The sequence below is a fragment of the Pelodiscus sinensis genome, chromosome 2 (genome assembly GCF_049634645.1).
Source record: "Pelodiscus sinensis isolate JC-2024 chromosome 2, ASM4963464v1, whole genome shotgun sequence".
NCBI classification, from domain to species: domain Eukaryota; kingdom Metazoa; phylum Chordata; order Testudines; family Trionychidae; genus Pelodiscus; species Pelodiscus sinensis.
This window is the reverse complement of record NC_134712.1, coordinates 71,116,252-71,139,048: the sequence shown is the minus strand read 5'-3', so window position 1 is coordinate 71,139,048 and position 22,797 is coordinate 71,116,252. Positions and strand designations below refer to the sequence as shown.

General features: G+C 41.3%; 1 protein-coding gene and 1 long non-coding RNA gene across 7 annotated transcripts in view; one reads left to right on the top strand and one right to left on the bottom strand.

Moving 5' to 3' along the window:
• The window catches only part of NOL4 (nucleolar protein 4), a 265,203-nt gene that overhangs the window by 237,015 nt on the left and 5,391 nt on the right, over positions 1 to 22,797 (bottom strand). The window lies entirely within an intron of this gene.
• LOC112544523 (uncharacterized) lies at positions 1,717 to 22,322 on the top strand. Of its 3 annotated transcripts, none has more exons than XR_012901484.1 (5): positions 1,717 to 2,153; positions 4,138 to 4,332; positions 7,803 to 7,952; positions 21,421 to 21,548; positions 21,807 to 22,322. It is a non-coding gene; the product is annotated as an uncharacterized LOC112544523 (long non-coding RNA). The 3 variants fall into 3 exon arrangements; XR_012901485.1 differs by having other exon boundaries at positions 7,707 to 7,952; XR_012901486.1 differs by lacking the exon at positions 21,421 to 21,548.

Sequence of the window (22,797 nt, the reverse complement as noted above, 5' to 3'; positions counted from 1 at the left end):
AGTGTGATTGTCACTGCATGTCAGTATGAGAGGTATCATGGTCACTGTGCATGTCAGTATTGGTGTATGTTTGTGTGTGCAGCAGTGTGTGTGTTTGTGTGTGTTTTAGTGCCACTCCATGTTAGCACTGGTGTATGTGTGTATCACTATGTCAGTATTGAGGTTGTAAGTATCGGTAGCTCTAAGCGGTGCATGTGTTTCAGTATCGATGCACGAGTTAGTACTGGGAGTATATTATTGTTATTGTCAATGTCAGTGGTGCGGTGTCAGTGTCATTGAGTAGTAATGTGTGTTGGTGTGTTTACATTGACTGTGTGTGTTAGTACTGGTGTGCACATGTGTGTGCAGTTGTATGTGTATGTGTATCAATGTCTCTGTATGTCAATATTGGGGGGATGTCTGTCACTGGGTGGCTTTGTGTATGTGCATGCATGTGCAGGGCCACTGATGGGGAAGGGGCAAAAGGAGCAATTGCTCTGGAGCCAAGTGATTCAAAAGGGCCCAGGACTCCTGGCCGCCACTTTTACTGTGAAAACAGCAGTGGCTGGAGCCCTGGGCCTTTTAAAGTGCCACCGGAGCACCATGCAGTGTGCTGCAGGGGACTTTGAGGCGTGACAGGAGGGAAGGGGGAGCGCTGCCCCCAGCCTTCTCCCTTCCATCCAAGGCCTCGTACCTTCAAGAGCCTTCCCTTGCCCAGGGGCCCAGCAAGTGTGTCAGCCCCACAGTGTGCGTCAGCACATGTGCGTGTTCATGTGTGTGTGTGTGTATGTGTGTGTGTGAGAGAGAGAGAGAGAGAGTCACTGAATGTCAATTTTGGGGTTATCTGTATCATTGGTAGCCATATGCTTTGGGATGTGTGTCATTATGACTGTGTGTGTCAGTACTGGTGTGTGTGTGATGCACATGTAGCCGTTTCACAGTGTGTCAGTGTACGGGTGTTAGTTGCACTCAGTAGCAGTGACTGTTGGGGTGTCAGTGTGGGGGTGTCCATGTCACTGGGTAATAGTATGTGTTGGGATGTCAGTGTGTGTGTCAGTGTCATTGGATAGTAGCAGTACGTGTTGGGGTATCAGTGTCACCACATAGCACTACATGTTGATGTGTCAGTGTGTGTCAATGTCAGGCCCTCTGACTGGAGAGGAGGGCACAGTGGGTAATTGCCCCAAGGCCTGGAGAGTCAAAGGGGCCTGGAACTCTCAGATGTCACAGCTGCTACTAAAGCAACCATGGCAGTCAGCGCCTCAGGCCCCTTTGAATGGCCACCAGACCACCATTCCATATGGCTCTGAGAGATAGGGGTGCACACCACAGTTTGGGCAGCACTAAGGGTTGACTGCACTCAGCTCCGCCCCTTCTACTAAAGACCTTACCCCTTCCAGGAGTGCAGAGATGCCCTCCCCATCTTGCCTTGGGGCCTCCAGTGGTTGTTGGCCCTGGTGGTAGGTGTTAGGGTGTCTGTGTCACTGAGCAGTAGCAGTATGTATTGGAGTGTCAGTGTGTGTCAGTGTTAGGGTGTCACTGTCACTGGGCAGTGGCAGTAGGTGCCAGGGTGTCAATGTCACTGGGCAGTAGCAGTAGGTACTAAGCTGTGGATGTCAGTGTCACCCTGTAGCAGCAGGCGCTGGGGTGTCAGTGTCACTGGGCAGTAGCAGCAGGCGCTGGGGTGTCAGCGTGTGTCAGTGTTAGGGTGTCAGTGTCACTGGGTAGCAGTAGCATTGGGGTGTCAGTGTCACTGGGCAGTAGCAGAAGGTGCTGGAGTCTCAGTGTGTGTCAGTGTTAGGGTGTCAGTGTCACTAGGTAGCAGTAGCATTGGGGTGTCAGTGTCACTGGGCAGTAGCAGCAGGCGCTGGGGTGTGGGTGCCAGTGTCACCTGTAGCAGCAGGCACTGGGGTGTCAGCACTGGCGGGTGTCTTGCTATGGACCTGCATCTCTTCGGGTTGCTGCCCATCCCGGCGCGGCGGCTGCTGCACTCACAGTCTCCATGGGAACACGAGTGGCCGCGGCTCGGTGGGGGCGGGGAGGAGGAGGATGCGCTCAGCCTCTGCTGCTGCTGCCGGGCCTGCCCCAGCTCCGCTCCCTGCTCTGCCCCCTCCCCTCCCCATCCAGAGACCCGCCAATCCGGAGAGGCGCCGCGGGCCCTGCTGGCGCTGGAGGTAGCTCTGTGTTACTATAGCAACAGGAGGGGTGGGAGGCACCGGGTGCGCTCCCCAGCCCCACGGGGCCCTGAGTGCCAGGCCGGGCCCTGCATCAATTAACCCAGCCGCCGCCGCGGCGGAGCCAGGAGGCCGCTGCAGAGACGCAGCCTGAGCAGCAGGAGGGGAACGGGCCCCCGCGCACCCAGTCCCCCGCCGCAGCCCCCGCACCCAGCCCGCCTCCCCACTCGGGCCCGGGGAGCTGCTTCCGAGGCGGGGCTTGTCCTGCCGCCGCGGGGACGGATGGGGCCGAGGAGAGCGGGGACTGCACAGTTGCTGGGGCGGGAAACTCTCGTGCCACACGCAGCCCCTGGGGGCCGGAGTCTGTGCCCAGCCTGTGCCGCCGCCCCCCGTGTTACACGTGTCCCCGGGGAAAGAGCCCCATTCCCCTCTCCTGGTCAGCCCCAGCTGAAGACCTTCCCCTGCTGCTCCCCCTGATGTTACAGGGAGGATCCCATGCCCACTCCTCCTTTGTTTGACTGAGCCCCAGAGTGGGTCAGAGTGAGACTAACCTAGAGAAACCACCAGAGCAGCCAAGCAGGGCATATGGCCTCCTAAGCTGCCAGCACTAAGCTCTGATTCACCCTGTCGTCTCTCTGTCCCATGGTGTATGTTAAACACAGGGTGCGTGAGAACAATTTCTAGGTTATTATCCGGCTGCTGAACGCACAGGCAGGGAGAGGTACTTGTAGGGGACAAACATATACTGTGAAACAGTCATTATATAAGAACTGTATTTTTCAACAAGAAATTTAGACTGTACCTATCTTAGGAAAGACTAGAGCATTTATTTACTGTACCATATGGCTATAGGGGGAAGGGAGGAAGAAATGTCTGCCAATTGCTAAACCAGTGGCAGATATATGTATTTCTTGGTTCATTCATTATATCCACGAGTCAGAATAACACAATGAATGTTTAACAGGTTCAAAAATTCAAATGATTCCCATTAATTTCCATTGATATTTTAGCCATCACATATTTGTCTATGGGACTTTCAAGGTTTTTTCACCAATTAGGCTTGAGACGTTTTCCTTTTACTGCATGATCTGAACAGAGTTTAAATGGTTCCAGAAAACACATCAATATAACAAGCAAGGGTCTATTCTCAGTACCATGCTCAAAACACAATAGTAATTTTATCACTCCCTTTTTTTTATTTTATACACTAAAAAAATAACCAGATTGAAATTTGGTAATTGTTGCTGACCCATGTTCCTACCTCTGTTAATATCTATGCAGATCTTACAGTCATTTAAAAAGGTCATAGGATTTAGTTTTATTTTAAATGACAACGTTTATGCTTGTAAAGAAAAAAGCATGCAGCATATGATCCTAGAAAACAGTACTAAAATTAAATGCAAAGGGATATGTTATTGCAAAATTGAACATGCAAAAAGTTACAAAATTCAGTTAAGGTTCCCACAGCAACGATAGATTGGCCATGGCACACACATAACAGATGTAATATTTTGGGGGCTGTGCTGGTAAAGATATGCTTTAATATGACAAAGTTAATATTGCATTGGTGATTTTAACCACAGAATTTCCTGTGGACTTTCTTTCCTTAGTCTTGTGTGTTCAGCATTAGCCAGATGTAAATTCTGAGTAAATTATTGAGAATGCTGGGAGATGGTGCTGTTTAGCTTTGACATAATGAGATGGTATTGCCTGTATACTAGCTGTACTTTTAATCTATGTTGGTTCACCAGCTCTTCCAGTGATTTAAAAATAGATGTTGAATAACAAGAGGTGATAATACATAGATCCTTACTGAATAATGTGGGGGAGAGGCATAGTTGCCCATAACTACCCTCTGGTTCAGTTTGAAAGAACCTGAAACATTTAAGGGCATTCACCTTAGATGTTTCTTTTCAGGATAGGCATATTTGGTATTCAGTGTCATTGCACACCATAAGTACAGATGTACTTTATCTCTTGGCAGGACTTCTCCCTCCTATAGAAAAATCCTTTGCACGTAAGAAGAGAGCCATGACTTTGATTCATCTGCACCCACCTAAAGCCTAATTTGCTTCCAAAGAGTTCTGAGTCTGAATAGAAACACCATAAAATGGCTCGAGCCCATTGTGGTTTGGAAACTGGATACTCCTGAAAATCTGACCCAATTTATTTTTAAAAGGTAATGAAAGTGCTAACAGCCAAATGCTATTGTGGCAATGTGTAGTATTATGGGCAAATGTAGTACCATTTATATTACCATCTCGAATTTTTAGAAGTATTAGTGCCCAATCCTGCTTCTATTGAAAACAGTGGCATTTTGATACTTACTTCAGTGCCAAGAGGATTGGGCCTTAGAACTGTGAATTTTGGATTAAAATGATATTGTCGTTCATTAATTGCTGAATTCAATCATTCTGGCATTGAAAATTTGATAATATTAGCATGCAAATGATTTCAACTAAACTCAGCATATTTTCACTCTCATCATGCCCAACATTTTGTTTAAATAAATAAATAAGACAGGTACATTCTTGTGTTATATGAAGGGTAAATAACACTTCCTTATTGACTTTCTTCCTACCATTCATGATTTTATAGTCTTCTATCATATCTGCTCTTTATATGTCTTTTTCAAGTTGAACAGTTACAGGGTGCATCTCCACAGCAGGGTTTAACTCAAAATAAACTACACAAATTGAGCTATATCAATTGCATAGCTTATTTCGAAATTGGGAGTGTCTACACAGCACTTATTTTAAAATAGAGCACTCTTCCTCCAACTTCCTTACTTGTCGTACAATGAGGATTACAGGAGTCTGAGTAAGAAGTGCTCCAGCTTGACAATATTTTGACATTATTTCAAAATAACTGCCTGCTGTGTAGACACAGACTAAATTATTTCAAAATAATGTTGCTGTGAGGACGTACCCTCTGGCTTTTAAATCTCTTCTTGTAGGGAAGCTAGTCTGCACCTTTATTCATTTTTGTTACCCTTTTCTGTGCCATTTCCATTACATCTATTTTGAGACAGGACATCCAGAACTGCAAACAGTATAAGGTGTTGGTGTACCATGGATTTATATAGTGGCATTATAATATTTTGTTTTATTATCTAACATTTCTTAACATTTCCTAACCATCCCATAGATTTTTTTGACTGTCATTGCCATTGCGCAGCTATTTTTAGAAAACTATGCACAATGACTCCAAGATCTCTATCTTGAGTAGCAACAGCTAATTCAGACCTCATCCTTTTGTATCTACAATCGGGATTATGTTTTCCAATTTGCATTATTTTGCCTTCATCAGCATTGAATTTCATTGCCCAGTCATCTAAGTTTATGAAATCCCTTTATAACTCTTTGCAGTCTGCTCTGTACTTAACTGTCTTGAGTAATTTTGTATCATCTGTAAATTTTGCCACCTCGCTTTTTACCCTAATTTCCAGATCGTTGATGAACATGTTGAACCGCACTTGTACAGATCCCTTGGGCAGACACCACTATTTAAGTCTTTTCATTCTGAAAACTGAACAGTTATTCCAATCCTGTTTCCTGCCTTTTAACCAGTTACTGATCCAAGAGAGGACCTTCTTTCTTATTCCATGGACTGTTTACTTGGTTTAAGAGCTTGGGCGAGGGACTTGTCAAAGGCTTTCTGAATATAATATTCACTGGATCAACCTAGTCCCTATGTTTGTTAACCTCTTCAAAGAATTCTAATAGAATGGTGAGGCATGATTTCCCCTTACAAAAGCCATGTTGACTCTTCCTCTAACAAACCATGTTCATTTACATGTCTAATAATTTTGTTCTTTACTGTAGTTTAAATCAGTTTGTTTTGTATTGATGTTAGGCTTACCAGCCTGTGATTGCCAGGATTGCTTCTGGGGCCTCTTTAAAAATTGGCATCATGTTATCCAGCCTCCAGTCTCTTGGTACAGAAGATGATAGGTTACACATCACTTTTTAAATTTATGAATGTGGTCTGATACATTTAGATAACAGCATTAATGTTAATTTGATACATGTTGGCTATGTCTAGACTGGCATGATTTTCCGCAAATGCTTTTAACGGAAAAGTTTTCCGTTAAAAGCATTTGCGGAAAAGAGCGTCTAGATTGGCACGGACACTTTTCAGCAAAAGCACTTTTTGCGGAAAAGCGTCCGTGCCAATCTAGACACACTTTTGCGCAAAAAAGCCCCGATTGCCATTTTCGCAATCGGGGCTTTTTTGCTCAAAACAAATCTGAGCTGTCTACACTGGCCCTTTTGCCTGAATGGGAGCAGCATAGTATTTCTGCAAGAAGCACTGATTTCTTACATGAGATTGTCAGTTTTCTTGTGGAAATTCAAGCGGCTAGTGTAGACAGCTGGCAAGTTCTTCCGCAAAAGCAACTGCTTTTGCGGAAAAACTTGCCAGTCTAGACACAGCCATTGTGTTACCCATTTTCTTCTTCAACTTTTGTCATTTCTGCCTTTGCAAATGCAGACTGTCATTTACTAATAGCCATAGATTTTTGTTTCTTTACATTGTCTGTCCTTCCAGACCTTGAGGGTTGCTGCTTCTAATTGTGCATTCCAGCCCAGTTGCAGATGCTAAAATCATATGTATGTCTCATCTATGGGTAGTAGGATCAGTACACTTCTGTAATATTAGTTAGCTGAACCATTGTGTTGCCTGCATTTTAATTGTATTAATCTTTGCTCTCAAAGCACATTATTTTGGAGAGTAACCAGATGCAGCCTAAATTGCATACAAAAGGAGATCTACAAATGGGCTTCTAAATCTGGGCTACTGTAAAATTTAAAAAAACAATTAACTGGAGAATCTATTCGGTCCAATCCACCCACAACCATCTGGAGCAATAACTAAAGGTTACCCATGAAATTAATAGGCAGCAGATTTAAAACAAAGACGTGTTTCTTCACACAATGCACAGTCAATGCTTGGGGATGTTGTGGTGGCCAAAAGTATAACTGTGTTAAAAAAAAAATTAGTTAAGTTCATGGAGGATAGATCCATCAATAGCAACCCCATGCTCTGAGTGTTTTTAGACCTTGGATTGCCAGATGCTGTGAGTGGACAATAGTGAATGGATCAATTGATAATGCCCTATTCTGTTCATTTTCTTTAAAGCATCTGGCATTGAACACTATTGGAAGGATACTGGGCTAGATGGATCTTTGATCTGACCCAGTATGTTCATTTCTTATGTTCTTACGTTCTAAAAAATATACCTCATGTTTATATTCAGGATTACACATGTATATAAAGAAAAAGCTTTCAAATACTAGCAATAAATGCTTCTAGATAGCTACCAATTCATTATGATGACGGATGCTACACTAATGTTTAAAATAAATAATACTGTACAGTTGAGTAATAAACTGTACTTGGAAATAAGATGTGGCAGTACTGATAGCTATTAAGGGCAAATTTCTGCTGAAATAAAACTTTAGTGAAAAATGGAAAAATATAATCCTTTATCCCCATTTTCCAAATATTGCCAGTGGTTAGGCAGTTGATAGTGTGTGATTCCTTTATTTGCAGATAGCATTATATGCTGTGATTCCTGAACTCTGAAGCGAAAGACCAGTGGCCTAATATATGGAAACTTTCTTACTTTTTACCTGATTTATTTCACAGTTTATTACCTTTGTTATTATTATTTTGAATTTGGTACTGTTTGCCATTGGAACTACTGTTGCAGAAGTCATGAAAGAGGAAGAACAGAAATGTTTTAAAATAAACACAGCAAAAATATGTGAGGAGAATGTTCAGTTGAAAAGAGAGAAGGTAAGATAACTACACTTCATGTGCTTATGTATGTAAATTTTTTAAAAAAATCTAAAGCCTATGAAACATTTTCCAACTCAGATCCTCTTGAATAATCAGTGTGAAAATTTTCATAAATAAGAAGTAAGTATACACTTTATTGTGATTGGAGGATACAATGACAGTAGAGTATGCTATAAGCAAAGAGTAAAAGCCATATTCAAGGGGGTGAACTAGTGCAACTCACTGAGATCACTTTGAGGATTACATCAAGGCTAAATTTGCCTGTAAGTGTGCACTGAAATGAATGATATAAAATCAACCACCGTTAACCATGTAATTTATGTATTGGAAAATATTGTCTCACACTGGAATGTTTTATAGTAAGGTAATTATAGTTAAACTAATCTTAAAAATATAAAACTTTATTTTAATAAATTATGTTGATGCCTTGTTCAAAACCCAATCTGCCACCAGCACTCGTTGATATCAGTGGAGTTAATCATGGAGTAAGTATGGTATTCCATTCAATAGATGAACTTCACTCCCAGGGTGAAGATCAGTATTAGGCCTATTCATCACTAAAGACTTATAAAAGCCCTCAAAATAGGATGCATCATCCTTGTGCTATGAAGTTATTTATATGCGTGTGATGGTCTTCTCCCAGTGGTGAATTACACCCCCATGCCAATAAGAGTGGCAGAATCGGACCCTTAGTAACATCTTACTCAGAAGTTTCAGGAGTAGCCATGTTATTCAGTAAGGCTACGTCTACACTGGCCCCTTTTCCGGAAGGGGCATGTAAATTTCACTAGTCGTCGTAGGGAAATCCGCGGGGGATTTAAATATCCCCCGCGGCATTTAAATAAAAATGTCCGCCGCTTTTTTCCGGCTTTTAAAAAAGCCGGAAAAGAGCGTCTACACTGGCCCCGATCCTCCGGAAAAAGTGCCCTTTTCCGGAGGGTCTTATTCCTACTTTTAAAAGCCGGAAAAAAACGGCGGACATTTTTATTTAAATGCCGCGGGGGATATTTAAATCCCCCGCGGATTTCCCTACGACGACTAGTGAAATTTACATGCCCCTTCCGGAAAAGGGGCCAGTGTAGACATAGCCTAACTTTAAAAAAAGCTTAAAAAATTAGTGGTCCTGTAGCACCTTCGGCTATGTCTACACTGCACTGTAAACTCAAAATGAAATATGCAATTTGCACTATGCAAATTGCGTAGCTTATTTCGAGTTTAAATAGGCTATTTTGAAATGTGGTGCTGTCTACCAAATTTTGAAATAAAGTGCTATTTCGAGACTTGCCAAAATAGCGTGTCCACTATATTTCAGAATAGTTCAAAAGATGCAGGGTAGATATTTCGGGATATCCCGAAATAGCTTTGATGTGTAGACATACTCTTAGAGACTAACAAAAAATATAGATAGTATCATGAAAGCCGACAAAAGCTCATGATACTATCTATATTTTTTGTTAGTCTCTAAGGTGCTACAGGACCACTCGTTTTTAAAGCTTTTTTCAAAGCTTACTCAAATTATTCTACTTCTTTCCCAACGTCTTACAGTTACAGTTCCTTAATAATTTCATATGTCCTCCTCTAGCTTGTGACTAGATCCTACTGAGTTTCATTAAAAGATTAATGATTTATTTTAACCCAAATACATTCTACTTTATTTATTGCCTATTTTCAAAGTGCAATGGAGAGTTATAGTTGTTAATTTGTTAAATGTTTATATAAAAAAGCATATATATTGCTAATATATCTCAATATTTATAAAAATAGTTTTCTGAAATATAGAAAAATCAGAAATTACCAGTGGAATTATTTGGTAAAATTCACAGATAAATAATTATTAGAAAAGCTTTAATTTATTACACATCTAGAAATAAAAAAAACTTGCCTAATGTTCTTAAATATGAAGCTAGCTCACTAGTTGCTGTTTAAGAGCACATTTTCCCAGTCTTTTTTGAAAATGGTCTCTTTGGTTCAGGTAGATAGGCATGCAGTTAAAGTGATATTTACAGATATACTACTTCATTATCACATTCCTGAGCCAAATTCCTGGTGTATTTGTAAAAATAGGATGTCCTTAAGGTGGAAAACTTTGTTTTAAATTTTAAATGCACGTTTGACTCCTTGAATGCCCAGTTATACTAGTGCAAATTGTCTGTAGCCAATATGGTTGTACAGGTAAAATAACCGAAGTATTTGTCAGCATATATTTACTCCAAGGACAAGTGGGCAGAATTATAGTTCCCAAACAATTTACATCTTGTTGAAACTCTAATGATTTTAGAAATGAGCTTAGCTTTTTGGTGTTGTGTCCCTCATACTTATTGGCTACGTCTACAATAGCATGATTTTCCGAAAATGCTTTTAACAGAAAAGTTTTCCGTTAAAAGCATTTTCGGAAAAGCACGTCTAGATTGGCAGGATGCTTTTCCGCAAAAGCACTTTTTGCGGAAAAGCGTCCGTGGCCAATCTAGACGCAGTTTTCCGCAAAAAAGCCCCGATCGCCATTTTCGTGATCGGGGCTTTTTTGCGGAAAACAGTACTGTGCTGTTTACACTGGCCCTCTTGCGCAAATGATTTGCGCAAGAGGGCTTTTGCCTGAACGGGAGCAGCACAGTATTTCCGCAAGAACACTGACGATCTTACATGAGATCGTCAGTGTTCTTGCGGAAATTCAAACGGCCAGTGTAGACAGCTTTTCCGCAAGTTTTTCCGCAAAAGCAGATGATTTTGTGGAAAAACTTGCCAGTCTAGACACAGCCATTTTGTGTTTGAACCTCGTTGGGAAGTCCTAAATCCAGGCAAGAGAGGAGGAAAAAGTGGTTTTTTTTAGTTCTGTCTTTCTCAGGATTTTGCACTGGCAAGTATCACCATAGTATCAGAGTATAGGATCTGCTGATAAAAAGTATGACAACTGAAGGGTTTGACTGCTTGCTTTTATTAGAAGAACAGGTGTACTGGGTCAGATCAAAGGTCCATTTAGCTTAGTATCCTGTCTTCCAACAGCAGCCAATGTCAGTTATCCCAGAAGGGGTGAACAGAAACAAGTAATCATCAAGTGAACCCTCTCCTGTGATCCATTTCCAGCCCCTGACAAACAGAGGCTAGGGAAACCATACATATACATATGGGAACACTATATGATTTGTTGATTTATAGAACAATAGAGAGCTACCAAAAGAGGCATGATAAACTATCAGTTTGTTCAATGAAGAGAGAATAATATGAGTTTTTGAAGCAAAGTTGTGTGGCCATCTGCAGAAAATCCAAGTGTGGAAGAGCCTGACACCCTGTGGCCCATCAGAAAAGGAACATGTGATGGACATGTCATATAAACATACACTTACGTGCCATATTCCCTTCAGAGGTCTAGGTTATCAACCATGATGGGGAAAAATCCCACACTGCCTTCTAGAAATTATCTTTCATTTGGATGAGGTAACTGTGACTAGTGTTTGTCATTCTTTTCACAAACTATTCTGGTATGGTTTCCTGTTCTTTTCTTGTCACCTTAATAATTAAATATTATTTCAGCAACAACCAAATATTCAAGCACAGCAGCTCTGAAAAAAAAGTTTAGGTGGAAACAACATATATTCCCATTAATCAGACATGGAGGAATATCTTGGAGAGGGTGATTGGTCATAAACTTTTTGCCCAAGTCATTATCACTGTTACTGTGGATTGACCCTATGGTAGTCTGCTGGCCAGGAACCCTGAGCCAGAGCTCAGTCATGCCAGCTCCAGCAGGAAAAGGTAATTGGAATTGGCTGAGCAAACCCACACCTGAGGGCTAAATGGGGACTCTGGTTGCGGACCTCATTAGCCACAGGGCTATATAAGGCTAGGAGGAAGGGAGGAAGGGGAAGAGCCAGGAAATAGAAGACTGAGCTCCCCTGCTAGCAGGGAACCTAGCAGTCTCTGAAGTTCTGTACGTAGAAAGTGGTGGGAACTGACATGGACAATAAAGGGAATGGGTGATTGCACCAAAATAAGGGTCTCAAGTTGTTTTGTGGGCACAAAGGGGGCCACAAGTCAAGGGGCCAGTGTGCAAACCTTGTTACATGTAGGGTATCATCTGGGGGCAGCGAATGTGGTTGCTGGCCCAGAGATGGAGGAGACTCTGCAATTGTTTATCAAGCAACAATACAAGATGCAGAAGACCCTGCAAAGCTTTCAGCAGTCCCACCAGTTGAGAGATAGGCCTTATTAACCTAGCAGTCAAAACAACAGCAAAGTCTGTGAGACTTTATCAGGGAGCAGAGCAGCATGCAGCAGCAACTCCTACAAGTGGTGACTCCCATGGGAGGGGAGGGCACTCGGCTGCCAGTCCTAGGACACTGCAAAATGGGCCTACCAGATGATTCAAATGCCTTCCTAGGAATATTCAAGTGGGTAGCCATTGGTGCCAAATAGCAGATAGCAAACTGGGTTGTACACTGGCTCCATACCTACCAGGAGAGGGCTCAGGCAGCCTATGTGGCCTTGAGCCATTAATGGGCCTTGAGCCATGAATGGGCACAGAGCTATGAGACAATGAGGGCAACCATTGTAGACTGGATGGGCCTATTGGCAGAAACATATCAGCAAAAGTTTCAGTCATCCAGATGGACAGTGGCGGTGTGACCCTGGGCATTTGCCCAAAAGCTAGAGGATTGGAAAACCCGGTGGCTGAGACCTGAGATATGAACAGTGGGGGAACAATGTACACACTTGTCCTTGAACAACTGTTTCACACTCTTCCCGAGAATATCTGCATGTGGGTCAGTCGCCACCAGCCTGACACAGTGGATGCAGCAGTTGAGTTGAAGGAAGAGCATATGGAGGCAGATGTTCCCCACAGGTAGGGCTGATTCTATAAAGACAGAGTTGGGAAGGAAACAGAACCCACTCTTGGGAAAGGCCCAGAAAGGAATAACGGTGGGACTGGCACAATAGTTTGCCAGTAGTGCAGGAGAGCATGACACATGGATATGGAATGTGAATGGGACTCATGCTGGAGGGTGGAAAAAAGGACAGAGACTGTCAACTATCTTGGTGAGCATGGAGAAGAAATCGCAGAGGGATCTAGTACAGGGGTGGCCAACCCGCGGCTCTTCAAAGGAAAAATTGTGGCACCCACGGCTCGTCTCCTGCACCCGTGGCTGTTCTGCATTCCCCTACTCTGACCCTTTTTCCTTGTCTGGTCAGGGCGCTGCTTGGGGTAGCGAGATCTGACGTTGCAGCCAACGGAAACCTGTTTGGGCCACACGTGGCTCTTAAAGGGGCAGCGTGGGGTTTTCCCTCGGCTCTTTGCGCTGTATTCACCACTATTTTGGCTCTTTGTCTCTAACGGGTTGGCCACTGATCTAATAGATATTTCTTCAGCATGCTCACTCAGAGGGAAGTGGTAAAATTGCGCTGGATGATTCCAGGTACACAAATGATGCTGGAGTGTATCCATGGGGACATGAGGTATTGCCAAATGGTCCAGGTGACCCTAGAAGTGTGGGGCAGCTTTAAGTGAAAGTGGGTTGTGATGGTAAAAGAGTTTACATATCCAGTGGTATTAGGTAGGGACTAGGGCCCACTTCACAAAGAGAAAAGGAGAGGTATCTCAAAGAGAGTGTAGGTCCCCTCGACTGGGAAGCCCCTGTGAGAAAGAGGAGAAAAATCCTCATAGAAGTGAGCAAGAGAACCCTAAACAACAGACCCCAAAGGGAGCAGATCAGAAGGAAAGATGTATGGAAGAGATGCCCCTTCAAGGAACAAAAGGGACAACTGGATCTCCCCACAACACAGTGTCCAGGGGAGAAGACAGACGCCTTACTCGGGAGGTTGCGGGAAATTGATGTGCAGATAGCCCCTGATCCCCTATCTGGTGATACAAGAGAGGGGGTGCATGTAGGATGTGATTGATGTGACAACCTAGGGGCAGAGGTGGAATTGTGGGGGCATCCTCCCCCACCCCCAACTAATGTACTTTTTGTGGATGGGGGATGAAGGAGCCCCCAGGAGATGTCACCAGGGACTGCCTGAAAAAGGGCAGGGAGCTTTCCTGGAGGGCCTCCTCCAGCAGGGGCCAGAGAGGCCTATACCAGCCAAACCTGGTAGTTCATAAGAGAGGAGGTGTGTGATAGGCTGCTGGCTAGGAAACCTGAGCCAGATCTCTGTCATGCCAGCTCCAGCAGGAAAAGGTAATTGGAGCTGGTTAAGTAAGCCCACACCTGAGGAGTAAAATGGGGAACAGCTGATGGGCCTCATTAGCCACCGGCTGCTGAAGGAAGTAAGGGAGCGAGGGAGAGGAGTGGAGTGGAGTGGAGCCAGGGAGTCAAAGGCTGTGTTCCCCTGCTAGCTGGAGGAGCTAACAGTCCCTGAAGCTCTGTACATAAAATGTGGTGGGAACTGACACATAAAAAGAACATGCGTGGTTGCACCAAAAGAAGGGTCTCTAGCTGGTTTGTGGGCACAAAATGGGCCAAAGGTTGAGGAACCTGTGTGCAAATCTAGTTACAGATCCATATAGGATATTGCCAGGACATTACCACTAACACCTCTTTTCCTTCTCTAGACTAATATCACTTCAGCAACAAATACATAAGAACTGCCATACTGGAACTGACCAGTGATCTATCTAGTCCTGGTTGCCATGGCAGCCTATACATTATGTTTCCAGGGAAAATACCAAAATAAATCCCAAAACATAATATCCAGGCAATTACACAGTACTATACCATGAAATTATTTTATTCTTTAACCTTGGCCAATATCAATATGAAATGACAGAACGAAGGAGGGGGCCGTGGGTGTTCTGCAAGGAAAGGTTCTGGGAGTTTACCAGGCACCTTGGGTTAACTATAAATTTGACCAATAGTCCTTCCTTTTATTGATTTTATGGGCCAGAATGTACCTGACCATGGTGGAGCTCATTGGAAGAGGACCCAAAGAGATACCTCCCTCTACAATATTAAGGAATTCTTCAGGTTAATGTATCACTGATACTAGCAACCTGAAACGAGAATTGGAGGAACATGGTGAAGGTGGGATCATGACCTTGTTGCTTACCCTGCCCTAGTCAGCAGAGTTGAACTGGCACAAAGGAATGCAATTTACACCTCTCCAAAAGGTAGTGGGAGTTGCCACTGCACTGTATAGTTTGCAGTAGAAATTTTGATTGAGTCAGTCAGAATTCCTGCAGGAGCTGCAGTGCAGACTTCAACCCAATTTCCAGGGGATTTAAAACTACAGTCTAGCCCTGCATTTGCTATTTTTTAATGTCAGCTGTCACATATTCCTGTCTGATGGAATAGGGTAAAAACACTATGTGAGTGGCTATGTCTATATATTCACTATTTAATGTCCTCCTATCATACCTTCTTTTAACTTTTTCCTTTCAAAATTATATACTCTTTTTAATCTTTAATCTTCATTTTGATCTTTCCTCTTTTGGATGTAGCCATGCCTTTAATTAGTTTTGTTGCCCTTTTCTGGACTTTTTTTTTTCTCTCCTATATTCATTTAGAGAAGAGGTAACCAAATTGAACACATTATTAAAAACAAGGGTACACCACTGAATAAATTAGCAAAATATTATTTCCATATAAATCTCTAACCCCTGCTTAACACAGCCTAACATATCACACATCTTTTTTTTTTCTTACAATGCATTAAAATGATTGTTCCTATATATTTTCCCTAAGAAGTTACACATAATCTAGGAGACTCAAGTGTGTCCAAAAACTTAATTATTTTTTTCTTTCAGTGATTAAAGGGCAATGATACTCCATGTGAATTTCATTGACTTTTTTTTATTTTCCCCTTTTTATAGTACTACTCTTGTCCATTCCCAGTGCTCCCTAGACTAGATAGCCTGCTATCACCTCTCTTCCAAATTATTCTGTATATTGAACTCCATTCCAACCATTATTAATCACTTCCCATGCTGAAAATTAGCCTTTTATTCCAATTCTTTGTTTCCCATATTTTACCCAGTTTTTAGTCTTTGACAGACTTTTTGTTTCTTATGCCATCATTTCTGAGGTTCCAAGCCAATCCAATCCAATCCAATCCAATCCAATCCAATCCAATCCAATCCCATGAAAGTCAATATCAGACTCATTTTGAATTCAGTGCAAGCAGACTTAGGCCCTAAGTTTCATCTTCTGAATTATTTTATAAAAAGACATGAAAGTCTAAAGTTAAATATACCAGATTTTTATTGTGTTAAATCAAAGGCTTCTAACGGGCTAAAGAAATATAATTAACCCTTGCAGAAGCCTTGCTGGTTTATATCAATCATGTTATTCTCATCTAAGGACTTAACTCTGGAATGATTTTCAAAAATATCTTTTCTGGCATTGAAATACAGCTCACAGATCTATCATTTCTATGAATATTCTTGCCACTTTTTTATAGGTTTTTGGCCACATACCCCCTGTATCATAACTGAATTGCAAATGAAAAATCTTAATATTTTAATTACTTCATTCTTTAGTTCTTCAGAACTCTTGGATTTGTCCTGGTAATTTATTGCAATTTATCTTGAGTTGTCCATCAACTCTTTTATTATACCTCTATTTCTGTTAGTGCCTCAATTTCATTACCTGAAAAGCATAGGCTACGTCTAGACTGCAAGCTTCTTTCAGAAGAAGCTTTTCTGGAAGAGATCTTCTAGAAAAACTTCCAAAAGAGAGCATCCACACTACAAAAGTGCATCAAAAAAGTGATCTGATTTTTCGAAAGATAGCGTCCACCCTGAATGGACGCTATCTCATATTTCATCTGTGATTACTATGGACAGAAAGGCCACCAGGACACCTGTGCTTTTTTCTCTTTCCTCTTCTTTCGAAAGAACTCCCTCTTCGGAAAAATGCTTCTTCCTCATAGAATGAGGATTACAAATGTTGGAAAAACCCTTCTGTTCTTTCAATTTTCTTTTGGAAGAATGCCATTGCAGTGTAGATGTAAATGAAGTTTTTTCGGAAAAACAGCCATTTTTCCAAAAAAAACTCCATAGTGTAGACATACCCATAGTCTGGGAATATGTACTTCCTCATCATTCATAGTGGGAATGAAATCATATGTTTTCAGTGAAGCTTCTCGTCCTCTTTGATTACCCTCGTAGTCTGGTAAAATCAGTGGCCCTATCAAAGGCTTGCTGTGCACAATGTACTTAAAAAATTGTTAATTGTCAATTTAGGCACAGAAAATACACATCACTTTTAAAAGTTTGATTTTCCACATGCCACTAAAATTGTTGCTTTATCACAAAAGTAGTTTATAATGTAGTATACGCTACTCAAGTTTTGTGTCTGTCTTGAGTTTAGACCTTGCACAGCTTCATAGGTAACTATAACTAGGCTTTTGGCTAGCAGACATGGAGATTAAATACAAAGCATATTTCTCCATGTTAGAAATTGTCTGCAGTCAGAGTGATTCAAGTGTAAGTGGCCACACTCTCTAAATGTATTAAAAAAAAAAAAAGGAGGCCAAGACATAATACATAAGACTGATCCTCTCTAAACCGGGACTTTCTTGTCCAGCAACATCCATGGCCCAGCTGAGAGTCCCAGTGGCCGGGAGCCCTACGGGGGTTGGGAGCTCATTCAGGCTGGCTGAAGAGGGGTTGGTGGCCAGGATCCCTGTCATAGAAGTTTGGCTGGGCTTGACAGCAGAGGCACCTGCACACCAGCGGGCTCCAATGGGGTGAGCAGAACAGCAGGGGCTGGCAACCATGAGCCCAGAAGGGCTGGCATGTCAGCAGGTTCCCATGGGTCTGGACTCTGGTGGGGCTGGTAGCACAACACAGGAGTGGACTTCAGTGAGTCCAGGAGCCTGGTAGGCCCAGTGGGGCTGGACGCAGGCAGGAAGCTGGCTGGGAGGCCAGCAGCAGGAGGATCTGGCAGCCCCTGCTGGGCTGGCAGCAGTGGGGCTGGAAGCCCTGCTGTGGCCATGAGCCCAGCTAGGCCAGTGGCTGTGGGGAGGAGCCAGCCAGGAGGCCAGCAGCCAGGTCAGGAGCAGAGCTAGGTGAGGCAGGGCTGGTGCCGGGAGGGGGGCACATAATTGACCTGCCCTGGTGAGGCAAACTCCCTCATTTGGGACCAGTCAGGTCCCAAGGGTGCAGGACAAGGGTGGTCCAATATGTAGCATTGATAGTTTGTTGCTAAATCAAAGAATCTTGGGGAACAACAATTCAGAAGACTTTCAGATACAGTGAGTTTATTGGTAAAATTCTGGCCTGTCATTTCCCAGAGGAGCTCATTTACAACTTGTCAGGTGAAAATTGTTGAACAGATTTCATCATAGTTTCAAGTAGGCTATTTAATAAAAATTAACAATGTTCATATTATATATTTATGTTTGAAAAAGTCTTTGCTTAAGGTGAACTCTGCCATAGATCAGATTTATTAAGTAAAATGTCCACTACAGACAGTCCCTTAAATTGATATGAATTCCCTGGAACAAGTAAGTGGTTCAAATCCTACATTAAATTTAGGAGACTATCTTTAGTCCATGTATATATATTTATCCTAATGGCAAGGTACTCAATTTACAAAACTCTGGACTAGGTGTATCAAACTCTGTACTAATAGCCATAGAACTCACACTGAAATGAATGGGTAGGAAGTTTCCATTCATCAGACAAAGAAATGGTGACCTTTAACAAGGTCCCTTGCTTATACAAGAATGCACAACATTCATTAATTTTGGCAAGTGTTCCTTACCTATCTGGATATTTTAATTCAGTGCACCTGTTTAAAAGTGGTGTTTAATATGTTGATGCTCATCCACTTAAATACGGTCAAAAGTCTTAGGTGAAAAGGTGGAAGATCAAGATCACTCTTGCTAGTGCAGAGTAACATAAACTGCACCTGCATGTTCTAAATTGGCCATCTGTCCTCCTTTAGGGACTTTACTAGTCAGAGGCAGCTTTACTTTCTTCTGACAGCTCCTTAGGAGATAGGCAAAATCAATATACATCCTTCAGTCACACTAACTCTGTCAGAGCTGCCCATTTCGGGAGCTATGTTGGCCAATGCAAGCTACTCAGGAATGAAATTTTTGTGGTGCCTGGTGCCACCACATTCCCAAACATCTCTGTTGCCAGGGGCTCTCCACCGAGGTAAATCTGAGCTGTAGAATCATGAGTTTCAGTGTTCTCTTGATCTGTCCCTCTTGTATGTTTCCTAATCTACTTCCTCAAAGTTCTCTTTGCCAATTCTACTGCCTCTTCTAGCTAGCTCTTCTTTTTGTCTGTTGGCTGTGCCTCACTCTCATAAACTGCCTCCTGCACTTTGGTGGAAGCTTAATGCCCAAAGAACAGAGGGAGAATCAAGTCCTCTTTCTCCATAATATTCCAAGCAAAGTTCCAACATTTTCCATAAATTAAATTTGCAACATATATTTGGAATACTGCTTCTACAAGACATTTGCTGGAGAAAGATGGGGATCAAAAGTTTGCAGATTTACAGATTTCATCTTTCATGCTAGATGTTGGTTCTTTATTGGGGTGATTCGTTTTTGATGAAGTAGGTGGGTATCAGATTGTGTTGTATGAATATATATAAAACAGAGATGTCAGGAGTGACTTCTGTTCAGACTAAAATTATTGTTTTACACTTACGTGATTTCATTTGGTTTCTAACTTTGACACATTATTCAAAGAACAATGGTATTTGGTATGTAATCTTAAAATAAAATAGTTTATAATTTTACAGAGGAAACATTTACAGATGCTTTCTTTTCGAAAAGTTGCTGTTTTTCCTCACACTTCTTTGTGTAGTTCTAGATAAACAAACACAGTTAACTCAAACTCCAACGTATCATAAATGTTAACACATACAGATAGCATCTTAAATATATGCCACTTTTGACATTTTAAATTTGATGACATAGGTTTATTCCCTTTATTCATGAAAACCTAATTGAGCTATATAAAAAATAACCATCTGAACTGCCTAGTTTCATCAGCTATGTCCATTTTCTAACACTACCAGTATGCTTTTGGGTACATTTACACAGCAACATTATTTTGAAATAACTAGCATTATTTTAAAATAACTAAGGCTGTGTCTACACAGCAGGCAGTTATTTGAAAATAATGTTGAAATACTGTCAAGCTGGAGGACTTCTTACTCCAACTCCTGTAACCCTCATTGTACAAGGAGAAAGGGAAGTCAGAGGAAGAGTGTTCTATTTCAAAATAAGTGCTGTGTAGACATTCCCAATTTCTAAATAAGCTATGCAATTGACATAGCTCAATTTGCATAGCATATTTCAAGTTAAGCCCTGCCGTGTAGATGCACCCTTCCTGATTCATCAATTAGTCACAGAGATCATTGGGAGAACAGGAAGCAAGCTAAGAAGTAGAGGTATAGTGAGTGGGTAAGAGGAATAGGAACAGATGGACCTGTGAAGAGTTGAGCAAAGATGTGGTTATAAAGGGAAGGTGAATGAGCAAGACATTTCAGGAAATGAGGGGTTGAGTGGAGTTTTGGAGAAATGGAGAAACATTTAATTGGACTAAGAGCTACTGCACAAGTGTATTCTGGGTTAAATTACAGCCAACATTCAACATCATCCTCTTAATTTCATTGTTTCACTTTATGCGTCACTTACATTTGTTACATTTATTAGTTCATTAATGTATACAGCTACCAACATATATTTTCCAGACTTGTTTGTTTACCTTTAATACTGCTACAATAATAAAGAGAAAATTATTGAAATGACACTGCATACTTTTAGATTATAGTAAAATTTTCCACTAGAAGAAAGTAATTGAAAACATATGGTGACAATGTCACCTTCTCTTTTAACATACAAACTATTTGTTCTTCATGTATTTCTTGTATATTAGCATTCATAACCAAAATTGCACCCTTCAAATTATAATATCAGGAAATGACTCCATAAATAGATATATGGAGAATGGGACTGGTCTATTGAACCCAATAAAACGTAATGTTAAGCCCCCAATCCAGTAATAAAATCAATTAGTGCAGACTGTTAGCTTGTTTGGAGCTCCAATATTCCGCTAAGGCATATAATCCTGAAGAATCAGGATCTAGGGATCAAAAAAAGCTAACATATGTTTGTTTTTGAATGAAGACTGGTTTTAGTGAGAAAATTATATAAATATATGGAAAAATTCATGCAGAATACTAGACTGTGATGTCATTTGTTCAAGAGTAAATCCATTGCAGTCAGTGAAGTTACCCCAGATTCATACTGTTATCAAATCTGGCCCTTCAGCTCCTGTTCCTGTAGATTTATGTACAAACTATATTCTGCACAAAAAGATATAATTTCTTATTTAAGTGTGCAGTTCTGCGTAAAATCTGATGATATTTATTGGCTCATTATTGCTTAGCTTATTTTTGAGCAATTTCTAAACCTGGGAAAATTCTCAGAACCATATTTTTGCCCAGGAATAATACAATCAAGTAAAATACAAGTAATAATTATTAATTATTATTGTTTTGTTCTCTAGTTTTTCATCAGATAATTTCAACAGAGTGGCTGAATAGGGAACACAAGGAAGCCAATCACAACAGTCATTTGCATTAGCAAAAGAAGATATTGCATTAGTAAATTTGTTCTACACCTTTTTAAGTGACTGTGAGTGCCCACCATTAAAAGTTTGTAATAATTTTGTCAGCCATTTAGCATATTTCTCAATTTAACACTTTTATTAAATACCTTTAGATTAGGCATCATTTCACTGATATCATAATGCAGCGTGGGTTTAATGAAAAAGAACATATGACAATAACAGTAACAATGTGAAAAGTAGCAGAAGTAAGATGTTCTCTGGACTGTATGCACATAATTCACTGTATGTTGTCCCACTCTGGACCTAAAATGGCTGTTTTGCAGGATGCTGTTGCTTGGTGACCAAGAGTGCATCTCCTAGGCCACAGAGAGATGTGAACATTCAGAGATTGATTCGTTCCTGCTGTTCTTGAGGAGACCAGGCCAGTAAAATAGAAGTCTATGTGTAACTATCTACTAGTCCACTTGCCTGCACATTTAAGTTGATATTTAAAACAGGCTTGTAATTTTGTGATGCTCACCAAACAAGCAATGGGAAAAATGGAATAAAACCTAGCATGTCACTGCCCATGAAATACAAAAAGTAGACCAAGCCTCTGTACTCTAAGCCTACGAGATACCCTTGCTCCAATTAAGTCTGCGTTGTATGTCTAGTCTGTTCCGGTGCAACCTCCCAGTTGCTATCAGTCTCTCTTTCTTTCATTAGAATCAAGTAGTTAATTAGCCCCAGCCTGTCCTCTTCCCTTCTCTCTTTCCCTTTAACGCAGCAGTAATGATGTCTAATTACCAGCAGCAGTGGATTACAGCACCATCAGGAGCAAATATCTGTGGCTGACAGCAAAGCAGAGCAGCAAACCTTAGAGCTTCAAGGAAAGAATAATTTCTAATAATGTAGTTGAATATTATTTGCTTATATGTTACCAGTTTATGACTCAGAAGTTAACCTTAATTTCATTTATCTTATTAATGCAGAGAGAGTGTTTGTATTGGCCAGAATTACCACAGATGATTAATTGTACATTGAAATTACTTTTACCTATTGTGAGGTCAAGTGATGGGAAAGTTTTTTCTCTTTTAGGCTTTGACACTGTTTGTGGCTGTTTCTGTGGACAGGAGGAGTTCACATGTCTGTGACAAAAGTAAGACAAAAAATGGGGTATGTACAAACTAGACAATTAGGGTTAGTTCTGAATTATCAGAAATGAATAAACTCTCCAATAGTTAGTGTGGATTTTATTAAATGAATGAAAGGGTGGGCTTTTGAGCGCTAAAACAATACCTTATATCAATAATCTTATAAACGTCAGATTACTCC